Source organism: Ovis aries, chromosome 15, assembly GCF_016772045.2.
Source record: "Ovis aries strain OAR_USU_Benz2616 breed Rambouillet chromosome 15, ARS-UI_Ramb_v3.0, whole genome shotgun sequence".
NCBI lineage: Eukaryota > Metazoa > Chordata > Mammalia > Artiodactyla > Bovidae > Ovis > Ovis aries.
Genome location: NC_056068.1, coordinates 37,952,712 through 37,963,418, shown reverse-complemented (window position 1 = coordinate 37,963,418; position 10,707 = coordinate 37,952,712). Strand labels below are relative to the sequence as shown.

Below are 10,707 nucleotides of genomic sequence, written 5' to 3'. Positions count from 1 at the left end.
CTCAAAGCTCTCAGGCGGCTCAGAAGTGGGAGGGGCCTGGGAAGCTAGAGGAACTGAGATTGGCTGGAAACCTTGGCCAGGAGTGCCCGCGGGAACTAGGAGCTGCTGGGCTGCCGCTACCAAGTACCCCTTCTTGGGTTCTTGGTGAAGTTACCTCCGTGTTGCTGACTCCTGTCAGTTTCTCACCGGCCTGACCGGATGCACCAGAGACTACAGGTGATCGAGTGTGTGGCTCAGTCTCCCCTTAAACGATATATGAGGTGTTGGGTAATATGAGAAGAACGATACTGAAAGAAAGGCCACAAATAATGGTCCGTTTTTGTGCCAACCATCCTCTCTCTCTATCTTGTCTGTGAACATGCTTTTCTTTCTACTTTGGAATCCTTTCTCCTACTCCTTGGAGAACTCATCTTTCAAGGATTTGTTATCATCAGTCTTTTTAACATTATTATTGGTTTTACCCCAAGAGACTTTGCTCTCTGAGGGCGCCAGTGTCTTTCTGTACCTTCAAAACCAAGCACGATGCTGAAAGATTAGGCAACTAAGGAAAAAGGTAGACATTTTCTTCCAAGACACATATTTTCTCTTTTGTGAGCAATTTTTAGTAAATCCTCGAATGAAATAGTTTAGGACAGTTGTGCAATCAGCTGCCAACCTAACATTTACCGACTGCCAACGATGAAGTGAAGTGAAGTCGCTCAGTCGTGTTCTACTCTTTGCGACCCCATGAACTATACAGTCCATGGGATTCTCTAGGCCAGAATACTGGAGTGGGTAGCCTTTCCCTTCTCCAGGGGATCGTTTCAACCCAGGGATCGAAACCAGGTCTCCTGCATTGCAGGCGGATTCTTTACCAACTGAACCACAAAGGATGGTATTTTCTTTATAAAAAAGAAAGGATGGATACCTAGAGTCATATAACGGAAGAGTTGAGAGGGTCCTTAAGTATCTAAGCTTTGCAGGTGAAGAAGAGACTCAGCTCACTTAAGTGATTTGCTCAAGTTCCCAGCAATTTAGTATCAGACTCTTTTTTTAAACCTTGTCTCATATATTTTGGACATTTCTTCATGTTAAACATTTTCTAGGTTAAACATGACTCCCTAGTATTATGCACTGGATATTTTATTTACCCAAATTCCTAGTCTTTAATATTTAGGTTACCCCTCTCCCAGGCAGCTTATTTATGACATATCTTTTGTATACACATCTGCACTCCTTTTTTTAGAATAAATTCCTGAAAATGGAATTGTAGGGTCAAATGAAATGGATATTTCTAAGGCTTTTATAAAAAGTACTAAATTGCTCTGGAGAAATGTTTTACCAAAATGTATTCTCAACCCTTGTCTATGAGTGATCCCTTTCTTAAATTCACCAATATTGCTTGTTGTCATTTTTCAAAATCACTGTAAATTTAGTAGATTAAAAATTTAGTAGATTAAAAAAAACAAATGTTTTTTTGTTTTCCCAGCACCTAGCATAATGCCTACTACATATTAAGAGCTTAATAAATAATGCTAAATGAGTGAATAATGAATGTTGAATGGATGCTTAAAATTATTATTTAGCACATAAAAATTTTGACAGTTCTTTTCTACATATCTCTGTGTATTGATATGCCTCACATATATGTATAACTTTTTAACAAGCAAAATAATGATAAACTCTTCTATACTAGATATAAAAAGTATTGTCATCTTAAATATTCATAATTTAAAATAATTGTATAGTATTTAGTTGTGTGGAAATACAATAATTTACATAACTCTAGGCTTCCCTGGTGGCTCAGTTACTGGTAAAGAATCTGCTGCAATGCAGGAGACCTGGTTCAGTAGCTGCTTGGGGAAGAGTCCCTAGAGAAGGAAATGTCAACCCACTCCAGTGTTCTTGCCTGGGAAATCCCCTGGACAGAGGAGTCTGGCAGGCTACAGTCCACGGGGTCACAAGAGTCAGACACAACTTAGTGACTAAACCACCAACCACCACCACCATGGGTGGGAAATTAAATTATTTCCAAGTTTTTGCTACTGTAAAAATACTAAAATTAATATTCTTGTTCAGTTCAGTCACTCAGTCGTGTCCAACTCTTTGTGACCCCATGGACTGCAGCACGCCAGGCCTCCCTGTCCATCACCAACTCCTGGAGTTTACTCAAACTCTTGTCCATTGAGTCAGTGATGCCATCCAACCATCTCATCCTCGGTTGTCCCCTTCTCCTCCCGCCTTCAATCTTTCCCAGCATCAGGGTCTTTTCCAATGAGTCAGTTCTTCCCATCATGTGGCCAAAGTATTGGAGTTTCAGCTTCAGCATCAGTCCTTCCAATGAATATTCAGGACTGATTTCCTTTAGGATGGACTGGTTGGATTTCCTTGCAGTCCAAGGGACTCTCAAGTCTTCTCCAACACCACAGTTCAAAAGCATCAATTCTTTGGTGCTCAGCTTTCTTTAGAGTCCACCTCTCACATCCATACATGATCATCCATACGTGACTACTGGAAAAAGCATAGCTTTGACTAGACAGACCTTTGTTGACAAAGTAATGTCTCTGCTTTTGAATATGCGGTCTAGGTTGGTCATAACTTTTCTTCCAAGGAGCAAGCGTCTTTTAATTTCATGGCTGCAGTCACCATCTGCAGTGATCTTGGAGCTCCCCAAGATAAAGTCTGTCACTGTTTCCCCATCTATTTGCTATGAAGTGATGCGACCAGATGCCATGATCTTAGTTTTCTGAATGTTGAGTTTTAAACCAACTTTTCCACTCTCCTCTTTCACTTTCAACAAGAGGCTCTTTAGTTCTTTACTTTCTGCCATAAAGGTGATGTCATCTGCATATCTGAGTTTATTGATATTTCTCCCAGCAATCTCGATTCCAGCTTGTGCTTTATCCAGCCCAGTGTTTCTTATGATGTACTCTGCATATAAGTTAAATAAGCAGAGTGGCTAAATATACAGCCTTGACATAATTCTTTCCTGATTTGGAACCATTCTGTTGTTCCATGTCCAGTTCTAACTGTTGCTTTTTGTACATGCACACATTTTGTGTAGCTTCCTGACTAACTCCTAATGATGAATTCATAGAAATAGAATTGTAGTTCAAAGGAAACCTAAATTTTCAATCATGATAAATACTGCTAAATAGCAAAGAAGAAAAGTTATATCAATATGTTTTCTAGAATGTCCCTTTCCTTGTCTGCCAGCTTGAGCTTGCCGTGGTTAAAGGGGAATGGTTGACTTCCTATGTCCCAATCTAAAATCTCTCTTCATGCCCCTCCGACCACCACCACCAACTCAGTTGCCTTACTTCTTCCAAGACGAAATGGCAAGAGAGTTCTTAACAAGACTAGTACAGTTCTGTTGATGCTCTCTGAGCTTAGCAGGTGTTTGTACTTGACTCTTTATGAGTTCTTTGGAAACATTTCCATCCCCAATGAGCAAATGCTCAAATTTCTTACTTGCACTTGGGTAAATACATGTCATCTGCTCTAAAGCATCTGAGGTGTACACCTTTAGCTTCTTTCTCTGGAGGATTCCTCATACTTCCACTTGACCCCTCTCTCGTAGCCGGTATCTGACTCAACAAAACACCCACAGAATGGCTTTGCCTCACATTTCTGGGAATATAAGCATTTCCAAATTAAAAACTCATCTTCACAGCCAATCAAAATTTCTTGCTGCCTCAGTTCAGTTCAGTTCAGTTGCTCAGTCGTGTCCGACTCTTTGCCATCCCATGAATCGCAGCACGCCAGGCCTCCCTGTCCATCACCAACTCCCGGAGTTCACTCAGATTCACATCCATCAAGTCAGTGATGCCATCCAGCCATCTCATCCTCGGTCGTCCCCTTCTCCTCCTGCCCTCAATCCCTCCCAGCATCAGAGTCTTTTCCAATGAGTCAACTCTTCTCATGAGGTGGCCAAAGTTACTAGAGTTTCAGCTTTAGCATCATTCCTTCCAAAGAAATCCCAGGGCCAATCTCCTTCAGAATGGACTGGTTGGATCTCCTTGCAGTCCAAGGGACTCTCAAGAGTCTTCTCCAACGCCACAGTTCAAAAGCATCAATTCTTCAGCGCTCAGCCTTCTTCACAGTCCATCTCTCACATCCATACATGACTACTGGAAAAACCATAGCCTTGACTAGACAGACCTTTGTTGGCAAAGTAATGTCTCTGCTTTTGAATATGCTGTCTAGGTTGATTATAACTTTTCTTCCAAGGAGTAAGCGTCTTTTAATTTCATGGCTGCAATCACCATCTGCAGTGATTTTGGAGCCCCCAAAAATAAAGTCTGACACTGTTTCCACTGTTTCCCCATCTATTTCCCATGAAGTGATGGGACCAGATGCCATGATCTTCGTTTTCTGAATGTTGAGCTTTAAGCCAACTTTTTTACTCTCCTCTTTCAGTTTCATTAAGAGGCTTTTTAGTTCCTCTTCACTTTCTGCCATAAGGGTGGTGTCATCTGCATATCTGAGGTTATTGATATTTCTCCCGGCAATCTTGCTGCCTAGATTCCCCTAAAATGTTACCTCCATGAAGGCAGAGGATTTAAATGGCAGAGGTGAACAAATTACCTCTAAAGTCACCTGTGCCTAGAATAGTGAATACTATTAAGTATTAAGAATACTTAATAAATATTCTATAAGTATTGAATGAATGGTTTCCTCAGATATGAGCCAGACACTAATCCACTATGACACTCAGCTTAGGGGTTGTATATCTGATTTCCATTAAAGCCTCTTTCCCTAGACATGCAGTAAGGAAGTCAGTAGACAATTTAAAATGGCAAAAACAGCCTCCCTCCTTTTTAAAATTTTTAATTTTCGTGGTCTTCCACTTTACTGTGAAATGTGGAGATAGTTTACTTTCTTTAGAGCTTCAGCCAAAACTGAAACGGAAAGAATCCCATTTTAACATCCTGCTACACATATTAACAATAGTATTTATTTACTTACAGTTTGTCTCCATCTATTAAATTAAGCCTGCAGAGGACAGGAACTGTGTTATATTTCTTTTTGTATATATATCTAATATATCATGCAATCTAGGTACTCAATAAAGTTTAGAATTCATGGATGAATAAGAGTACTTTAGCAGTAGTGTGTTAGTCACTCAGTCATGTCTGACTCCTGGTGACCTCATGGACTGTAGCCCACCGGGGTCCTCTGTCTGTGGAATTCTCCAGGCAGGAATACTGGAGTGGGTAGCCATTCCCCTTTCCAGAGGATCTTTCTGACCCAGGGTTCAAACCCAGGTCTCCCACACTGCAGGTGGATTCTTTACCGTCTGAGCCACCAGGAAAGCAGTGATAATAATTTCAAATCTGTTGCATATATTCCTTATCTATGCATACATCTATTGCATATATTGTGTAAGTTCAAAGATTGAAGTCCCAAACTCTGTTTCTAGTACTCTTCTAGCAGAAATCTTTGCATTTGCAAATATTTATAGCAAAATGACAGAATTGCTTGCACTTTAATGTCACCATGCTAGATATTCTCTGCTGCCCCTACTTTACCATTTATGGGTTACTTCCCCAAGTTTTATTCCCTTCTGGCTTCCGGTTGAGCTCAGCTGATGGAGTGAGTGAGTGAAGTAAGTGAAGGTTGCTCAGTCGTGTCTGACTCTTTGCGACCCCATGGTCTATACAGTCCATGGAATTCTCCAGGCCGGAATACTGGAGTGAGTAGTCTTTCTCTTCTCCAGGGCATCTTCCCAACGCAGGGGTCAAACCGGGTCTCTTACATTGCAGGGAGATTCTTTACCAACTGAGCTATGAGGGAAGCTGATGGAGAGCACTAGCAAAAAATCAGAAGGCAGTAGGAGACAGAGGCCAGTGTATTTATTACCCTTTCTCCCTCCACGGCCACAGGTTGGCAGTGGTACTGCATCATCTCTTGCTGTTTCCTTGCTCACGTTCTGATTATATTCTCTTCAGTTGCCCTTTTCAAGTGTGTCATCTGTTTCTTGCTGGAACCTGACAGATAGAATAGTATTTTCAGTTTTTACAGGGTGCAGGAGGTATACAACAGTTTTTTTAATGTGAGAAAAAATCTGTTGTCTTTTCTTGATATTTAGTTTTTGCTATACTTCTAGGCACATTAATATTGGTGACTCTAAAATAGCTGGAAAATAGAACCTAAAATTGTGACATATACCCTTTCCTGTTTGCTCCCTACTCAAAAGTACAGGGGGAAAACTCAGCTTACAGTTGGTTTTATACTTTTCCAATAATAAGAGGAATAAACATTTATTTTTTCAAATGCAAAAAGTATGAGAAATAACCCCATTTAATCCATGAGGTAGAGAAAATTACTATTAGAAATTTAGTCATTTTTTGCCCTATAGAAATATATCTATCAAAGAAGGGAGGGAAATTATCCTGATGATACCTTTTCCATTAGTTATAATATGCATATATTGTCTCTGTGTGCACATGCAAGTTGTGGAGTATGACTCATTCCATAGAAAGAAATACTGCATTTTTTTTTTAGGTCAACAGGAGTCTAACTGAATTCCTGTCCTACCATGCTGGTGGGAAAATCAACCTCTGTTATTATTGAGTATTTCCTTTCCATCCAGGGTTGCACAAGTTCCTAGGGTCTTAATCATTGTGGAAATACCTAGAATTACTTCAAATTATTTGGTCATCCATCTACATTGATTTACTGCTGAGATTCCTTTTTGTGCCATCTTCCCTTCAGATCTGTTGACTCCAATATTCTTTTTACCACCTTTAGAACTCATGAGTCTGGAAACAAGTAAGTGAATTTGCCATCTGGGTTTACTTTTCACTTTCATGCATTGGAGAAGGAAATGGCAACCCACTCCAGTATTCTTGCCTAGAGAATCCCAGGGATGGGGGAGCCTGGTGGGCTCTGAAATAGCTGCCATCTATGGGGTCTCACAGAGTCAGACACGACTGAAGCAACTTAGCAGCAGCAGCAGCAGTAGCACCTGGGTGCAGTCTTCCTCTCTGAGGTTTTGTCACAGAGTAAGATAGGATTCTTAGCTATTCACTCAACTTACAGGCTTCCATCTCCTAAATCTCGAGGAATCTCTCTTCCATGTCACCCTCAAAGGCATTTCTGTCTTTCTTCCCCCCTCTTCTCATTTCAAAAGACAGAGTGAGCCTTTGTTGTCTCCATGCAGCTTTTGCTGTTTGCCTTATAGGAATCTGGGGTCTGGATACCTACTTGGATGTGGTCAAGAAGTAGGGGTTCCATCCTTGGTGGGGGAATTTCCACATGCCACACCGTGCTGCCAAGAGAAAGAAAAGAATTAAGGGGATAGGGGAAAACATAGAATTAGTACCTCAACAAAATAAACTGCCACTGAAATTTATATCCAATTATATATATGCTTATTTTTAACCTACTTTTTAATTTGCACATGACACCACAAACATTTCTTCATGTCACATGCTTTTAAGTGTCTGTATAACCATAATGTATTCCATCATATGAATGCATCATAATTTATTTAACCAACATTTGATAGACTTTTAGATGGCTCACTCTAAAGGCAGCCTTCTCTGTATCCACTACAACTTTTTAATTTTTTTAAAAATAAATGCTCAGAAGTTAAAGCTCTCTTCTGGTAAGAGCTAAGACTTGGAATATAGCAAATTGAAAGCAAAAGACATAATTTAGAAGAATAACACTTTAGAATTCTATCTAAAGTGTATAATACAATTTTCCTCCTCAGTGTGTGTGACCAAATGAGAGGCCTGTACAAAAGCCATTGGCATACTTGAGTTATTTAGAAAAAATTTTTTTTCCGGAAATTAAGCAATGGTTACAGAATGTCATCTGGACAGTTGAGTAACGATGAATGTTACATGTCCATAGGAAAGTATCAACTTGGCTCATATTCAAATTTACTTTTGTTTAATTCTAAAAAATCCTGAAGTGACCAATAATGGTCTTTAAACAGAGAAGTAATGTGCTTTTCTGGCCTATTCTTTCTGCAAAATACCCTTACTGATCAATTTTGCACCTGCTGGTTAAAAACCAGGATATACCCTGAGCCAAATCCTTAAATCATGCTTAAAGGAGCTAAAAGTCATTGGAACCCCAAGAGACCAAAATATTTTTTTCTCTTGGTCCACAAGTGCTGCTCTGTTACAAGAGCTACTCGGAATGATCCAGACAGTCACCTTCAACTTGCAAAGCCACCAATGTACGCATAGAAAGGAATTATGGAAAAGACAAGTCTTAGAGTCAGATATTTCTCTTTCATTCAACAAATATTTGTCGTTTATCTTACTATATGCCAAGCATTGTTACTATGATGCCGAGAATACCTCAGTAAACAAAACAGACGAACATCCCTGAGTTAGAGTGTTATGAGATAAAATCAAAGAGGAAATGGACTAGGGATTGCTGATATCATAGGGCCTGTAGGCTACGGTAAGGACTTTAACTCTGAGTGAGAGAGAAAGCTACTAGAAGATTTTGAACACAGATATTTCAAGATTGACATTTTAAAAGAATTATCCCGACCTTTGTGTTGAAGAGAGACTACAGGGGGCCAAGCAGGTTAACAAGATCAAGGCTACTACAGTAATCTAAGCAAGTGATGACAATGGCTTGAACCAAAGTTGTAATGGTGAGATTGTAGTAAGCAGCTGGATTCTGGGTATATTCTGAAGACAGAGCCAACAGTGCTTTGCTAATGGACTGGATATGACATGTAAGAGAAAGAAGTTTCAAAATAGCTTACGTATTGGGCCTGAGTAAATGGAATAAAGAAGTTGCAATGAAATGCAACAAAGAAGGGACTTTCCTGGTGGTCCAGTGACTAATACTCTGCCCTCACAATGCTGGGGGCCCTGGTTCCATCCTTGATCGGGGAACTAGATCCCACATGCCACAGCTAAAGAGTTAGCATGCTACAACTAAAGATCCCATAGGCTTCAACTAAGACCTGGCACAGCCAAATAAATAAATAAATAAATACTTAAAAAAAATTCAACAAAGGATAGATAGGAGGAATAGGTTTTGGGGGAAAGGTGATGACTATATTTTTGCATATTTCAAGTCTGGGATATCTATTAGACATTCTAATGGAGACATGGAATTGTTAGTTGGCACATGTATTGGAGATTAGTGGAGAGGTCCAGGCTGGAGATACAAAGTTGCGACTCATCATGGTAGAGAAGTATTCAGAGCTGTGACATTGAAGTGAGAGTAGATAGAAAAGAATTCCAAAAGCTGAACCCTGGAGCATTCCAATTTTTAAGGCAAACAGGTTTGTATTTAAGCCTAGCTACTTATAAGCTCTGAGACCTTCAGTGACTTATTTTACCTCTCTGAACCTTTGTTTTGTTGTTGTTGCTTAAAGCTACATAATTGAGATAATATTGGTCAGTATCTTTTATGATTATTGTGATGACCAAGTGAATTTCTCATCCAAGTAAATTTCTCATCTAAAGTGCTTAGCCCACTGCCTGGCACATGGTAAATACTCAGAAAATATTAGTGATGATTATTATTACTTTTTAAACCAGCATTTGTCTTCTAAAACGTTGCTGACTAACTTATGCAGCTCAAGTCCAGAAAAATAAATGACCCAATCAAAAAATGGGCCAAAGAACTAAATAGACATTTCTCCAAAGAAGACATACGGATGGCTAACAAACACATGAAAAGATGCCCAACATCTCTCATTATCAGAGAAATGCAACTCAAAACCACAATGAGGTACCATTTCATACCAGTCAGAATGGCTGCGATCCAAAAGTCTACAAGCAATAAATGCTGGAGAGGGTGTGGAGAAAAGGGAAACTTCTTACACTGTTGATGGGAATGCAAATTAGTACAGCCACTATGGAGAACAGTGTGGAGATTCCTTAAAAATTGCAAATAGAACTGCCTTATGACCCAGCAATCCCACTGCTGGGCATACACACTAAGGAAACCAGAATTGAAAGAGACACGTGTACCCCAATGTTCATCACAGCACTGTTTATAATAGCCAGGACGTGGAAACAACCTAGATGTCCATCAGCAGATGAATGGATAAGAAAGCTGTGGTACATATACACAATGGAGTATTACTCAGCCATTAAAAAGAATACATTTGAATCAGTTCTAATGAGGTGGATAAAACTGGAGCCTATTATACAGAGTGAAGTAAGCCAGAAAGAAAAACACCAATACAGTATACTAACACATATATATGGAATTTAGAAAGATGGTAATGATAACCCTGTATGTGAGACAGCAAAAGAGACACAGATGTATAGAATGGACTTTTAGACTCTGTGGGAGAGGAAGAGGGTGGGATGATTTGGGAGAATGGCATCGAAACATGTATGCTATCAGGTAAGAAATGAATCGCCAGTCTATGTTCGATACAGGATACAGGATGCTTGGGGCTGGTGCACGGGGATGATCCAGAGAGATGATATGGGGTGGGAGGTGGGAGGGGGATTCAGGATTGGGAACTCATGTACACCCGTGGCTGATTCATGTCAATGTACAGCAAAACCAATACAGTATTGTAAAGCAAAAATAAGGAGAAGGCAATGGCACCCCACTCCAGTACTCTTGCCTGGAAAATCCCATGGATGGAGGAGCCTGGTAGGCTGCAGTCCATGGGGTCGCTGAGGGTCGGACAGGACTGAGTGACTTCACTTTCACTTTTCACTTTCATGCATTGGAGAAGGAAATGGCAACCCACTCCAGTGTTCTTGCCTAGAGAATCCCAGG

General features: G+C 40.1%; 2 long non-coding RNA genes across 2 annotated transcripts in view; one reads left to right on the top strand and one right to left on the bottom strand.

Moving 5' to 3' along the window:
• The first annotated feature begins 55 nt into the window (after window positions 1-55).
• The window catches only part of LOC132657871 (uncharacterized), a 33,478-nt gene continuing 22,826 nt past the window's right edge, over window positions 56-10,707 (top strand). Inside the window, exon 1 of the long non-coding RNA XR_009596626.1 lies at window positions 56-216. This is a non-coding gene — a long non-coding RNA (uncharacterized LOC132657871). The remainder of the gene's footprint in view (window positions 217-10,707) is intronic.
• LOC132657870 (uncharacterized) lies at window positions 5,820-7,741 on the bottom strand. Its single transcript, XR_009596625.1, has 3 exons — window positions 7,371-7,741; window positions 7,189-7,252; window positions 5,820-5,969 (listed from the first exon to the last, which is right to left on the bottom strand). It is a non-coding gene; the product is annotated as an uncharacterized LOC132657870 (long non-coding RNA).